General features: G+C 49.5%; 1 long non-coding RNA gene across 1 annotated transcript; it reads left to right on the top strand.

The window, feature by feature from the left end:
- Positions 1–8,617: 8,617 nt before the first annotated feature.
- Positions 8,618–15,031, top strand: LOC105476519 (uncharacterized). The gene is made up of 3 exons (XR_011615566.1): positions 8,618–8,913; positions 11,374–11,477; positions 14,880–15,031. It is a non-coding gene; the product is annotated as an uncharacterized lncRNA (long non-coding RNA).
- The last annotated feature ends 313 nt before the right edge of the window (positions 15,032–15,344 follow it).

Below are 15,344 nucleotides of genomic sequence, written 5' to 3'. Positions count from 1 at the left end.
GCAGAGCAGCTGCTGATGTCTGGAGGTTGATTTTCCTGTTCTCTGTTCTCCACTATAAAGGTTGTTTATGGAAAACCTCCTTGTCAAAGTATATAAAAATAAAGGATTGCTCCATCCTAAAAAAAAAAAAAAGAAGAAGAAAGAAAGAAAAAGAAAGAAAAGAAAAGTAGACTGGGGCTGTGGTCCTGGCCATCAGAGACTTAACCTGTCTGGGCTCAGTTTCTACATCTATATGTGATCATTAGAGTAGATTGGGTTTGAAAACTTGAATGCCCACGGAGGCCAGGAAAATAATGTAGAAAAGCAACAAAGGGGGAAGGTGGCACCCTCCCTTTGTTGGAGAGCAGGCATGCTCCTTGCACAGCACTGCCCTTCAGTGCCAGCTGATCATCGCCAATTGACGCAAGACTGTGGGTCAAGTCTTGTGGCAAGATTGTCTGATCTTTCAAAGGAAGTGGATTTTTATGTGAAGTCTCTTGAGTAGGTCAAACTCAAGTCCATAGGCCATTTACAGCCTGGAGGCCACTGGTTTGTGCTCTGAGCACCAGCGGACCGCCTGGCTTCATTCCAGCTCTTCAATTCTGTGTGTTCAGGAGAGGGGAACATTCTTGGAAATAACTGTTTAAAGGAAAGACCCAAAGTCTGGACCTCATTCTGGCTGCTGGGCCTCCGGTAACTGCCAGCCTGACCCCTAAACTGCAGATTTATGCAAGGCATATCCCCTGTCTGCCAGCTCCCCGCGGCCCCGCTGACACACACACACATCAGGGGGCAGAAATGGGGGATGAGGAGGAGACAATGATCCTTTGTCCTGGGGTGAGCCAGGGTGCAGCCCCTCCTGTTCTGCCCCTCGGAGTGTCAGCCTTGCCTATAGAGCTAGGCCTAGGGGCAAACCCCCCACCCTTAGACTGCCCCGCACAGGGGTGCCTATTGGTGATATAGTCTCACCTAATAAATTCCTGTCAGAAAGTTGTCAGGGCCTGGGAAATAAATAATGATATTTAACATTTTGTAATAACAACAATTAACCAGTAAATAATGTCCTTTAAACTGCAAACGCTAGAGTAAATTAATTCTTCTAATGAGCTGTCAGGCACGGAAGAAAAAAGTCCCCGTGTTCTTTGTTGCCAGGCGGCTGCCGTGTGAGCAGCCGAGGAAGCTCACCTCCGGCCCTGGGAGCTCATTACAGGGAAGCACCAGGCGCGGGGTTCTGGAGGAATCAGCCCGGCCTCGCCTGCACCCACGTGGGCACTCAGCCGCCGCCCGCACCCGGAGCCCCACGGTCCCGCCCGCATTGCGCACCGCGCGCCCCTCCAGGTGCCGATCGCAAATGGGCAGCACGGAGGGCATTTCAGTTAGAGACCTCCCCCCTCCCTTCTGGTCGCCTGGGCGGCGCTCAGCCTTGAGGTAGTGGGAGACAGGAGCTGGGAACGGAGGAGGAGGAGGGGGAGAAGCCCTGCGCGTCCCTAGTCCTTGCTGCGTGACCTTGGAGAGGTTTCTTGCCCTCTCTGGGCGAGGAGGTTGTAAATGGAAATGTGAAGCTAATCAAACCAGATGTGATTACTTCTGAGCTCCTGAGAAGTCCGTGACCATAAAAAGACACCTAAGAGTGAGGCAGCTCTTTATGTACTGATTCGGAGTAATCTCCAAGATATATTGTCAGGTGACAAAAGCGAGGCACAGAAGAGCTTGCCGGGGATGTTATGTCTTGTGTATTAAAAATAGGACTCAAGAAAGAGAATATGTGTCCGTGTTTGCTTGTATATGTCTAGACAGGAAGCAGGTAACTTTGCTTGCCTCTGGGGAGGGGAACCTGGAGATGGGGGCTGGAGGGAGAGTTCAGTGAACAACCTTTTATACCCTTATTATTTGAACCATGTACAGGTATTACCTATTCAAAATATAAACGTTACGAAAAACAAAGCCATACACATCAGGGGTCAGCTTGTCTCTCAGTAGCTTTCAGGAAGTGGAAGCCACAGGGACCCAGCTGAACTGAAGCCCCATCTGAAATCCCTCCAGAGAGAGAGCGCACACTGCCTCTCTTATAACCTATTCTAGAGACCAGCTAATGAGTCAGGAAGTCCTTCCCAGTAGCTAATCCTATTCCCTCCTGCTATAATTTTAGTTTCTCTCTTCATGTTCTGTGTTTGGTGGGTGAAAGGGCTGATAGATAATTCTCTGCAGAGAGCTGGGGGTAGAGGACAACCACTATATGGACAGGAGAGAGTGAAGGGCAGCCCCAGCCCTCTGGAGCCCACAGGCCTGGGTTTGAATTCACTTCTGTCACTTGCTCACTGTATGGTGTTGTATGTCACTCTCCCCACTGCGCTTCCGCTTCCTGTGGTCCCCGCCTCCCTCGGGGAGGATATTAAGTGCTGAGCCTGGTGAACAGGCATCTCCTTCCCATGGAAGCCTGCAAGTCCATTGCCGCCCAAGACGGATGGAGACCCCCTGCACAATCCTGGGTCATCTGCCCACCCCTCCCCAGATCTATGCCTCTCCCAGCTGTGATGCCCAACCCCACCTCCCACCTGGAGCAGCCAGATACAGCCTCCCTATGGCCAGAAGCAGCTTTGCCTATTTGGCACCTAAATTGTCATGCCCTGAATCCAGAACAGGTTCAAGGTAGCTGGTGGCTGAGAGATAGTGTTGGAGCCAGAAATCACCAGATGTGATCACTTCTGAGCTCCTGAGAAGCCCGTGACCTGAGATACCTAAGAGTGAGGCAGCCCTTTACACACTGGCCCAGAGCTTGAGGAAAGCACTTGAGCTGCTGCTATGGGGCCCGGGGTGAGAGAGGGGTTCAAGCCAGGAGAACTCCCAGCCCCCTATCACCATCTGACCAACTCCCCCTTTATCTATTTTGTATCCTTGCCATCCTCATAAAGTGTCTTTTGATTAAAGAGTTTCTTAGCTGGCCAGGCGCAGTGGCTCATGCCTGTAATCCCACCACTTTGGGAGGCCGAGGCAGGCGGATCATGAAGTCAGGAGTTCAAGACCAGCCTGGCCAGCATGGTGAAACCCCATCTCTACTAAAAATACAAAAATGAGCTGGGCGTGGTGGCACATGCCTGTAGTCCCAGCTACTCAGGAGGCTAAGGCAGGAGAATCGCTTGACCCTGGGAGGTGGAGGTTGCAGTGAGATCGCCCACTAAACTCCAACCTGGGTGACAGGCGAGACTCTGTCTCAAAAAAAAAAAAAAGAGTTTCTTGGCTAAAACATATTTGAAATGCCCTGACCTCCGCCATTCAGAACTGGGCACCCAAGGCATGGGGTTTCAGAAAGAGCAGGGACAAGAGGGGGAAAGAACCCAACGCCTATTGAGGACCCACTTTATACCAGGCACTTCCCATGCAATTTTCCCTCTTAATCCTCAAACCTGTGGTTTGAGTAATATTATCCCCACTGTATGGACAGGATGAGGGAAGTTCCAAGGGGTTAAGAGATTTACCCAGGTGTATTCAACAAATAAGTTGTAGTTGGGCTAGAATTTGGACCCAGATCTGCTGACTTCAAAGCCACATCTCCTAACACACTGCTGCCTGTCCCAGCCCCTCACCTCACCATCTAGACCTATTAATGGGATGGGGTGGAAGTGGGGTGGTACAGAGCTGGGGTGTGGGAAGGAGGCCAGCTCAGCCTCTTGACCCTCCCATTCCTCAACATCCTCTACTTAGTACCTGAAGCATTGAGATGAAAGTTCAAGGAACAATTGCTGATTGTAAGAATTCATGAGAAAGGCTCCCCTTCCCTGGGAGCTTGGAGGAAATGCGCTGGCTTGTCCTCTCAGAATCTGCTTCCTCCTCTCTCAAGTAGGAATTACTTAACCAGGCAATATCTAGACAGGGGGAGAGTATGGGCACCTCTGATGTCATCTTTAGGAGAGTGTGTGGTGGCTGAAGCTTAGGCACAGAAGTCTAATACACATGGGTTCAAATCCAGGCTCTACCACTTAGAAACTGTGTGACTCAGGACAAGTTACTTAACCTCTCTGAGCTTTGTTTTCCTTCCCTGCAAAATGTGGATCATTGCTACTGATCTCTTTGGGCTGTCACAAAGGTTAGGAAGATGATGTGTATAAACTACTTAGCATGGTGCCTGGGCATAAAGTAGGCACCCAATACATGACTGCATCTGTCCTGATGAGTTTTTTGTTGCCCTACCAGACAAACTCAATCTCCCAGACCAAGAAGGGCAGTTGTCCTGGTGCCTGAGATAGGCAGCCTACCTCTGCAGCTGCCTGATTTGGGAGGCAGCCCAGAAAGGCCTCCAGGCTTGGTTTTTTGCAAAGGGCAGCGGAAAATCGAAGCTGAAGCCAGCAAAACAAGGATCCCAGCAGTGGATTTGAGTCAGCTCCTTCTGGGTCTGGGGGTTCAAGAGTCTTCCTCAAAGTAACACAGCTTCCTGGTTACCCTGTCCTCCATGTAGCTGCCCCCCTGGCCTGAGTCCTCTGAGGGCCCTGGGCACCTGTGTGCACAGAGCATCAACTGGGAAAGAGGGGTGCTCCAGTGAGCAGAGGAAGCTGGGTCTCAGCCACGCGGAAATTAAAATCAGCTTGCCCAGCACTGAGTTACCATGTCGCCTGAAATCAGATTGATTTCTTGGGCTTGTTGTGACGGCAGTGTTGCAATTGATTCGTCTGGATGGCGGGGAGTTTATCTATTCAGAGCTGTCTGTCATTGATCTGAATAAGCTGCTAAAATAGCCCAAATACCTGGCGAGGGCGAGGTCGTCACCAACCTCAGCTCAATATTAATTATAATAATGAACAGGCATAAAGAGGGTTGGTTCATTGCCCGCCCAGCAGGGCTGGCCTCTATGAGGTTTGGTGTTTAATATTCATTTCAAGTCAACAATGTGCAAAGAGCAAGTGGACTCTCCTAAGCTGAGAGAAGTTTGCAGGGGCAATGATGCTGATCTGTGCTTCCATGGGACTAAGAAGGAGCCAGTGCTGCTGAAACAGAAAAGGTTTAGGTTAGACCTCAAGAAGAACTTCCTAATGACCAACAGTGGATGGACATAGAATATCTAATTCACTTATTAGCCTGGACAAGTTACTTCTCCTCCTTGACTCAGCTTCCTCCTCTGCCTGGCCACCATGGTGAAACCCCATCTCTACAAAAAGTACAAATATCAGCTAGGGGTGGTGGTGCATGCCTATAGTCCCAGCTACTTGGGAAGCTGAGGTGAGAGGATCACCTGAGCCTGGGGAGGTTGAGGCTACAGTGAGCCATGATTGTGCCACTATACTCCAGCCTGGGTAACAGAGTGAGACCCTGTCTCAAAAAATAATGATAATAGTAATACTTACTTCTTGGAGTTGCTGCTACTGCTGCTCCTGGCCAAATAGCAAGACAAGGAAAAACAAAACAACAAAACTGGCAGGCTTTTCTGGGTTGTCAGTTCAGGGAGCAACAAAGGGATCTTACTTCGGGTGACAAATCACCCTTCTCAGCCTTGGTACAGAGCGAGAATTCCATCAATGGGGCTTTTATAATAATTATTGATTCTGTGAATATTTATTGAGCCCCTGCTACGTGCCTGAACCTGAAGAAAAACTACTGAACAAGCCACGATCCCCAGCCTTTAAGGAGATGAATTCTGGGGTTACTATGGGAGTGAGAGCACCCCCCTCACCGGAGGCTCTCAGGAATAAGGGTGAGCCCTATCTCTGGGAGATAGCATAGAAAGTGCTCCTGGAGGCAGGTAGCCGGATGTGAAGACCTTATGCGGTAGCCGCGTGGGGCTGTTTGAGGCAGAAGACCCTACTAAATATCAGCCAGGAAGAGCCCCTCCAGATATAGTTCTTTCAGAAAGGGAGGATCCTTCCCTCGATGGGTCTTGCAAAAATGTGGTCAGACTTGGGGTTCAAGTCTGCAAGAAGCCAACAGTGACCAATTGACTCCCCTGCCCTTAAAGACACCAACTGAAACTGCAGCAAGAGACATGGAGGTTAAATGGAGACCATGATGAAGAGATTCCCCTGTCTGTCTGGAAGCCTGGTCGGCTGTCTTCCTTGTGACATTCCTTCCTCTGTTCCTACAAAGCTCTCCTCTCTTCTCCACCTCGGCTGCTAGTGGAGACCCCCATGATCAGCCTTAAGAGAAACATCAGAAGAAAGTTAATAGCGAAACGCTCTGGCGGATCTAATTGATTTTTTTCCTATTGGTTCCCTAATATAGGCAACACTGTTCCTGCCGCTTTTCTGGGCTGGAGATTATGTCATAAATAAAGAGATTTGCTCCCTATTTCCATGTGCTTATCTTTAATAAGTTAAGAACTCAACAAGCTTTAGGAGGACTTGAAATAAGCAAGAGATCCGGCGGTGGCTTCGGTGTGGCGGTGGCTTTATTTCAGAAAAGGGGGAGGCAGATTGCTGAGGCCGGTGGAAGAGAATTTCCATTCTTTGAGCTGCACTGGGCCTGGGCTCAGCTGGGAGAAGATAGGGGCAAGTGGGAGAGCTGGGGGAGGAAATTCGTGGTGGCAGATATGGCAAAATGGATGGACCCAGCCCACGGGGCTGCGGGTAATGTGGGAGTTAAGAACACAGGTTCCGGCCGGGCGCGGTGGTTCACGCCTGTAATCCCAGCACTTTGGGAGGCCTAGGCGGGTGGATCACGAAGCTAGGAGATTGAGACCATCCTGACTAACACGGTGAAACCCCGTCTCTACTAAAAATACAAAAACTTAGCCGGGCGTGGTGGCCGGTGCCTGTAGTCCCAGCTACTCGGAGGCTGAGGCAGGAGAATGGCGTGAACCCGGGAGGCGGAGCTTGCAGTGAGCCGAGATCGCGCCACTGCGCCACTGCACTCCAGCCTGGGCCACAGAGCGAGATTCTGTCTTCAAAAAAAAAAAAAAAAAAAAAAAGGAACATAGGTTCTAGAGCCAGGTAGCCTCGGTTCAAATCCCAGCTCCGTCATTGTTTACTAGCTGTGTGACTTTGGGCAAGTTACTTAGCCTGTTTCTGCATTTTAAAAAGGGATAATATCTAGCTCATAGGTTGTTGTGAGGATCAAAATGTAAAATGCTTAGAACAGAGCCTGGCACAGAATATGCACAGAATATATGTTAGCCAGTATATTATTAAGGCATCCTCTAACTCAGTTCACCTTAACTGTTGCTGAACCTGTGCCATGTGTCAGGCCCTGGTCTGGGCTTCATAGATGAGGGAGACACAGCTCACTCTGACTTCAAGGAGCACCCAGCTCCTGTGACTGGTATGAGCTGGGTGTCCACCTAGGGGGAATCCAGAAAGTGAGCGGTCACCCCCTTCGGGGAGAGACTGCCGTCCTATGGCCCTCTCTTGAGGTTCATCCACTCTCCAGTTCTGGACACCCCACAGATTAACTCACATTTCCTGAAAACTGATGGTGAAGAGAAACTGTGCAGCGCGTGCAGAAACAGCCTCACTCAAGTTTAAGTGTTGTGCAACTCGTGTGCGCCAAGCTCTGCTATTTATTTGCAGGCTCTCATTTAGTCCTAATCAACCCTACGAAGACAACAATATTGCTATCTCCCATTTTACAGTTAGGAAACCAAGGAACAGAAAAGTGATTTGCTCAAAGACTTACAGCTAGCGAGTAGCAGAGTGAGGATTTGAATCCAGGTCCATTGACTTCCCCTGCTCTAAACATTGCCCTCTAGCCCTCACCCTGCACTTACAGTGCACTTACAATCGCAGACATTAATAAGGCACATATAATATGCAAGACCCTAGTCTTAAGGGCTGAGGGGATAGAAAAAGAAACAGAAACAAGTACAAGTAGATAGAAACAAGCATCTACTATGTGCCAAGCTCTCCAACAGGTTATCTCACTGAATACTTTTCTGAAAGGCAAGCGGCATCATTTTCCTTTCATAGGTAAAGAAATGGAGATTCCGAAACTTGCCCAAGGCAAACATTAGGCTGGGATGATTTGAACTCAGGCCTGCCTCTGAAGTCTAGCCAATGCTCAGGATGACCCTCAGCCCTCAGCTTCTTTTTTTCTTTTTTCTTTTTCTTTCTTTTTTTTTTTTTTTTTTTGAAAGTGTCTTGCTCTTTTGCCCAGGCTGGAGTGCAGTGGCATGATCTTGGCTCACCACAGCCTCCGCCTCTCAGGTTCAAGCGATTATCCTGCCTCAGCCTCCTGAGTAGCTGAGACTACAGGTGTGCACTACCACACCCGGCTAATTTTTGTATTTTTAGTAGAGACGGGGTTTTGCCATGTTGGCCAGACTGGTCTCAAACTCCTGACCTCAGGTGATCTACCCGCCTCTGGTTTCCAAAGTGCTGGAATTACAGGCATGAGCCACCGCACCCAGCCTCCCTCAGTTTCTTGATGAGCAGTCCCTTTCTAGCAGGCCTTGCTCTTGCCTACTCCGAATGCAGCCCTAGTGCAGATGGGTTGAGAAGTGAAGCCCTCCCGCCGATAGGCCCCTTTTCCCAAGAGATGATCTCTATCCCAGGCTTCCATTTTGTATTCTTCCTTTCTCTTGCAGGCCATTGTCTGGACCCACAGATTCTGTTGCTTTAAGGACTGGTGACCTCACAATCAGTTGCCATAGAGACCATTGTGATGTCACAAATAGAGGACAAGTAGTTCAAGGAGGAGTGGGGGAGGGAATATGCTAGAATTAAGGGACATTGGGAATTTCTGTCCTATTTTCATGCCCAAGAAAGGAAGTGGCTAGAAGTGTATCCAAGTCTGGGTTATGATGTCTAAGGGAAACTTGACCATGCTCTCATATCACTTCCCCTGGGTTCTCCTGAGACTGTGATGCCTCTAAGCCCCAAATAAAGGGTTAATGAGAAGGAACATCAGAAACACTCCCCACCATTCTGGGGCTATAAGAAGTGGGCTGCTTTTGTAGCAGGAAGGAATGGTATTAGATGCCAGGAGGATCTGTGTGACTGGAAGATCTCCCTGGAGGTAATGAAGGACCCTTGCCTTGGGAAGCTTGAAGCGTGGGAGACTTGGCCTCTAGGGCTTCCAGAGCCTTGTTTAAGTAACTCGTGGAGATAAACATGCTGTGTTACAGGGTGTTGGGGCTGTTTCCCCTCCCTGATCTGAGCGCTCCTTGAGGGCTCTCCCTCTCCAGTAGCTAGTTCAGGTCCTGGCATACACACAGTGCTCAATAAGTGCTCACTCATTCAGTAAATGAATGAGTGGGTGATGAATGAATTGAGAGGTAGTAGGGTGAAGAATGAATGAATAAATGGACAGATGGGTGGGCAGGTAGGGCTCCTAGATATTTCGTACCAGCCACTAAGCTTTGCTACACCCCAGCTCTCTAGCTACATCCCACACCACAATTCTTGTTTGCTGCCATCCAGTGCCACTAACCATTTCTTAGTCATGCCTACCCATGTACATGCTGTTCCCTCTGCATGGAATGCACTTCTCTTCCTCTTCAATCAAATAAATCATCAACATCTCGTTGTAGCTTCCCGGTGCCCACCTGCCAGGGGCAACCCACAAGATGCACCCGCGGCCTCTTCCCTCTTTCTTAGGAATTCACCCCACCTGGTGACCCACTTTCTCATCACATGACCATCATCCTGGCACCAGGTTCCCAACCCCAGAGCAGCACCATAAACCCAATGCCTCTGGACAGATGTATTTTATGTAAGTTCAAGCACTAGAAATATTGAGTTCAGAGGATTTTATTTCTAGAGCCCTCTATATTTCTCCGGGATTATTGCCTGTCTTTGTTCCTTCTCTCTCTTGGTTATTATCTTTGGACCCTTTCCAAGCCAAGCTGCCTTGATTGCTTGGAATGACAAAGGCCCCCAGCATCCTCCCATGGTGTCTCTGGGTCTGGTGAGAGTGACCTTGGGGACCCCTTTCTTTTTCCTTCCACATAACCCTGCTCGTGGCCACAATGCCAGGCAACCTTGGCTTTTAGGAACTGGCTTCACTAAGAGACTCTCTAAGTGTCAGGGAACATGAAGGGGATGGTGAAAGTGGAGACCTCATGCCCCCCAGTTGCAGAAGGCTATGCTTAGAATAAGCTCTGGGGTACAGAGGAGATGGAGAAGGCCAGCTGTTCTCTTTCCTACACCATGCCAACCTAGACTGACACCAAATTAATAGCATTCAAATGAGATGCAAAGCATTATGCAAATCTAGAGGAGAAAGCCACTCTTACAGTGGCTGTTGGAAGGCCAGCACCTTGAGTCCTTTGTGAAGGACCCCACGGGCTTCTTTCAGCTTCAACCCCTGAACCATCAGCACCAGCTGGTGTGAAGAATCCAATGAGACTGGTACAGCCTTCTCCCTGATCATCTGATCTGGTGTTCACTCTGGCCTTACCCCACTGCAGGCACTCAGGGCCTCCTAAAATGATACAGAGGCAGCCATGGAAGGTAGCACAGCCTCCCTCTGGATGCCAGAATTCCGGCTCCCCACTCATCAGCAGTGTATGCAAAGTAGATGCAGGGTTTTCTGCATCTATTTAACTGTCCATTAAAATGGCCCCTTGCCCATCACCTCTGCACAGGCTCAGGCTTCCAAATTGCCAACCCCCGCTGCCTGCAAGCACCATGTGGTTCCTGCGCCTGGTAATTGCTGTGGTGTTTGTTGAGCTGTATTTGCATTTGATTGTCATTTAACTTTCCATCTTTCTCCTTCAATCAAACCAGAGATTGGGCTTTTGCAATTGATTATTCATTTTATTTTCAGCCCCTTGGTGGTTTTCAAAGAGTTTCTTTATTAGTGCCACAAATTTGAATCCTGGGACTTCTCCTGCCACATGATGGGGAAAAGCCTCCTCTCATCCATCGCAGAGTTCCAATGTGAAAATAATCTAGCCAACATTGTACATCTTAAGTCCTATCCCCTGTCTCCCTGTTTCAGCACCTGCCTCATTTCTGCCCAGCCGGTGGCATTAAACATTTATGGAGCTGTGGAGGATCAAAGGCCTCAGCTGGGGGTGGTGGGCAGGCTGGAGGCCTCTGTTTGGAGATGGAAAGTAGCTCACATCAAACCACTTTCTGCTGCTATCTCCATCTACTCTGGGCTCTTCCTACAGCCAATCTGGTCCAGCTCCTGGAGCAGAAGCAAATGCCCAGAGCCAGGGCTCTCCATTTATCAGAGCAGGGCCCTCATTCTGCCCCTAAATTCAGTGGGTTGACTTTGGGTAATGCAGGGAGCACTGGCTGGAGCACTAGCATCCCTGACTGTTCCAGGCACTGCAAAGTCTGGAAGCCTGCTCCACGAAGTGAGTTGAGGTAAGCAGGCAGCTCTGTACCCCTGGGAGCCTCTGGAGTGAGGTGGCAGCCCCTGCCCTTGCCTCCCTGAAACCCCAAAACCCCTTTGGCTCCGCAAAAGATATAGCTCTGGTTTGAAAGCTGTCTTAGAAGAGAGTAATTTTCTCCTCCTCTTGCACAGAAAGCAAGTGTCATCTCAGCGGAGACTTCAAAATAAGTCACCAATGTGCTTGTGATCCTACAGGAACTGGGGAAGTGAAACTGGCTTCTCCAAGGATAGGGGCTGTAAGTATGTCTGACTTTGTCTGGACAGGGCTTGGGGTCTCTGGGATTGAAGAGCCCCTTCTTCCTTCTCTCTGGGCTCTCAATCCTAATTCAGTCACTGTAGCTCAGACACACACCCCACCCCCTGGCTTCTGAGTCAGCAGTGAACCCCACAGTTCCTACCACTTGCCATAGTGCTTGAAAACATACCTTAATGATGCCAGACTGCTCTGTTTCAGTGCAAATATCTTTGTGATGGGGTAATCCCTTCAGTGTCGCCACCAAGGATGTCCTTCAGCTCAGGTGACCACAAAGCCTCTCACAACCAGGCCCCAGCCTACTCCAGCCCTTTCTCCTACGTCCCAGCAGGGACTCTGCTCGAGCAGAACCAGGCTTCTCACTGACTCCAGACTAGCTTGCGTTTTCCACCACTGTGCCTCTGCATAAACCACACTCCCCAACTTTGAATGTCTTCCCTCTCCCTCTCCACTGAATCATAAAACGTATTTGGGCCAGGGGCAGTGGTTCATGCCTGTAATCCCAGTCCTTTGGGAGGCCAAAGAGAGAGGATCACTTGAGCCCAGGAGTTCGAGACTAGCCTGGACAACATAGGGAGACCTCATCTCTACAAAAAAGTAAAAAATTAGCCGGGCATGTTAGTGCACACCTGTGGTCCCAGTTATTCAGGAGGCTGAGATGGGAGAATCACTTCAGCCCAGGAGGTCGAGGCTGCAGTGAGCCCTGATCACACCACTGTATCCCAGCCTGGAAAACACAGTGAGACCCTGTCTCAAAAATTAATTAATTAATTTTTAAAAACATATTCAACTTGGTTTCACCCATTCATTGTGTGAAGATATCGCTGACCTTGCCTCATCCCCAAAAGAAACAATTGTCCTCTTCTTCATTATCTCACAGCACTCATTTGGCACCAATGACCGGCCTTGGGCTTTAGACACTCCTCATCCCCGTCGCTTAGTCACAAATATTTATTGAACATCTACTATGTGCCAGCCACTGAGCTAGATTGTGGGTAGATGAGACAGAGGTGGTCTGTGCCTTCGCAAAGTCAACAACTAGTAGAGAAGACAGACAATTAAGCAAGCAATTACACAGACAGGGGAAGCCCAGGGTTCTCTGGGAGCAAAAAGCCAGGTGGGGGACGCAGAGAACAGGAAAAGTGAGAGCAGTGAGGGGAGCCTTGAAAATCCACCCAGAATGCCACTTTCTAAGGTGCCTATGAACTGAGTAGACTATAAGCCTGCCAGCCCTGTATACAGCTGATTGTCCCCTTGGGCATTTTATTGTTCTCAATTTGTAGGTAATATCAAGGTCGGGTTAGGACAAGTCCCTTGGAGGGCATGACAGAGGGCACCTGACAAAAGCTCTGCTGTTTCCCAGTTTGGCCTAGGCTCTGCCTCAACCTGCCTAGGAACCCACTGCACAAAGGCTATGTTGACTGCCTTTAGGAGGGAGGGACAGCCCTGGTGCATTGTCATGCCCATCATGCAGTACAAGCCCATCTTCTGAGCTCAAGGTGCAGTGCTGTATTCTGGGACTTGTAGTCTCTATTAGACCCTCTAGGTTAGTTCAGGCCATAGGGAAGGTGATATGGCAAGTTCCAGGATGCCTTCTCTTCTCCTTCTTTATGTGCATAGTGCCCAGCGCATTAAGGAGCCCTGTTGCTAAAAGAGTCAGACAAGCCTGCCACCAACTCCCCATGATCATCCTGGCATACAAGGTTCATCGCTAGGTCATGACTCACTCCCCTTGCCCAAGCTGCCTAGTCATGAGGGACCAGGAATACTAGAGGAGCCCAGGAATACTTTCAAGGAGGAAAGGAGGAATCTCATGACATTTGCCAGCATTTCCCTAAACTTCCCTCAGCCACCTCTTCTTCTACCTCTGTGCCTCTTCCCTTCCTCTGTTGGCAACTCTCTTTCTGCCTCCCGTCTTGCACCTTCTTTCCTGGTTTCCTCTCCTCACCCCTGATTCTTTCATTGACTCCTCGTTCTTCCTGCCATCCTTCTGCTACTGCCCTCCTTTTCCTTAGCTTCTCAAAACAACTGTCCAGAAATCCCAGCGTATTGCTAATTCCACATGCCATCTGCCTGCTGCCTGGGATTCTTTACAGCAGTCATCACAGCTCCCCAGAGCCCACAAGAAGAGGGTCTGGAGAGAATCCAACCAGCAGAGTTGGGAGACTCTGGCCAAGAGGACCAAAACAATAAGGAACCTGAGCAGAAATTTCACCACCTGCTTCCAGGATGAGGTCAGGAAGGGCATTGGACAATGACTGGAGTCTGGAAGCTTTGGAGAGGAGCCAAATTCATATGAAAAGAACTAAACAAGGCCAGGTGCGGTGGCTCACGCCTGTAATCCCAGCACTTTGGGAGGCTGAGGCAGGCGGATCACGAGGTTAGGAGATCAAGACCATCCTGGCTAACACGGTGAAACCCCGTCTCTACTAAAAATACAAAAAAAAAAAAAAAATAGCCGGGCATGGTGGCAGGCACCTGTAGTCGCAGCTACTCAGGAGGCTGAGGCAGGAGAATGGCGTGAACCCAGGAGGCGGAGCTTGCAATGAGCCGAGATCACGGCACTGCACTCCAGCCTAGGCGACAGTGCAGACTCCGTCTCAAAAAAAAAAAAAAAAAAAAGTAAGAAAAGAAAAGAACTAAACAAAAAACTGCCCTTCTCCCAGGGACAATAGGGAGTTCAGCCCTCCTATTCCTCTACAGGGAATAATAATATCAGCCATAGGATCCTGTCCCATTGTACCCATTAAAGCTCTTCAAGTGAGCCCATTCATGAGCCCCTGCCTTTAAAGAGGAGCCTCAGGATGGCACAGTTGTGACTTCCCCCTTGCTGTCCTGTGACTCACTGGGGTTCCTCAGCCCAAGCAGGGCCCTGGAAAGTTATTTTTCCATGCCTTTAATAGTACAGCCTACTCCCCTGGGCCTCCTTCAAGTCTCTATCTAAAACAGCCGTAGGGTACAGTGGCTCACGCCTTTAATCCCAGCACTTTGGGAGGCCAAGACAAGAGGATCACTTGAGGCCAGGAGTTCAAGACCATTCTGGGCAACATAGTGAGACCTTATATCTACAAAAAATTTAAAAATTAGCCGGGCTTGGTGGCGCATGCCTGTAGTCCTAGCTACTGGAAAGGCTGAAGTGGGAGGACCTCTTGAGCCCAGGAGTTTGAGGTTACCGTGAGCTATTAATATAATTGTGCCACTGCATTTCCAGCCTAAGCAACAGAGACCCTGTCTCTAAAAACAATAATAAAATAAAATAAAACAGCTCTAGGAAACCCTGTCTCATGCCTATCCCATTTTCTCCACCAGTTCCAGAAACCTGGACAGAGATGGCATGGGAAGGGTCTGTACTGACTGTCATTGTGGCTTTTCTCGTCCTGCACAGGGGCCAAGGCAGAGTCCTGGAGATCCAGGGCTACATGGAGACCCAGGATACTACCTTCAGCTGCCCACAGCTTGGCCCAGGTTGCCTCCTGCCAAGTGAAGAATATCTCCCCAAGACGCGAATGCCACTGGCTTTTAACTGTAATATCAGGATAATTAAGCTTTTCTGTGAGCACAGTTTGCTGCTGATGCAGCTGCCTGGAGCCCTGGCATTTATTGAGCACAAAGTAATAATTTATTGTCCTTTGTACGCTCAAAAGCCATCTTCATTATCGGCCCAAGATGGAACTGCCACAAGGGCACACGAGCCTCACCAGCTGCCTCACTCTCGGATGTCTTCCCAGGTCACCCTTGATGCCCTCAGGTACCAGGATTGGGTGGAGAGGGGTGGGGAAGGTGTTGCTCTTTCTCATGGAGAATCAGAAGACAATCCACCTCCTTGGCAGGTTGTTAACGGTAGAGAGAG

The sequence above is a fragment of the Macaca nemestrina genome, chromosome 17, assembly GCF_043159975.1.
Source record: "Macaca nemestrina isolate mMacNem1 chromosome 17, mMacNem.hap1, whole genome shotgun sequence".
Lineage (NCBI taxonomy): Eukaryota > Metazoa > Chordata > Mammalia > Primates > Cercopithecidae > Macaca > Macaca nemestrina.
Note: the sequence above shows the minus strand (reverse complement) of the source record. Positions and strands in the feature narration are given on the sequence as shown.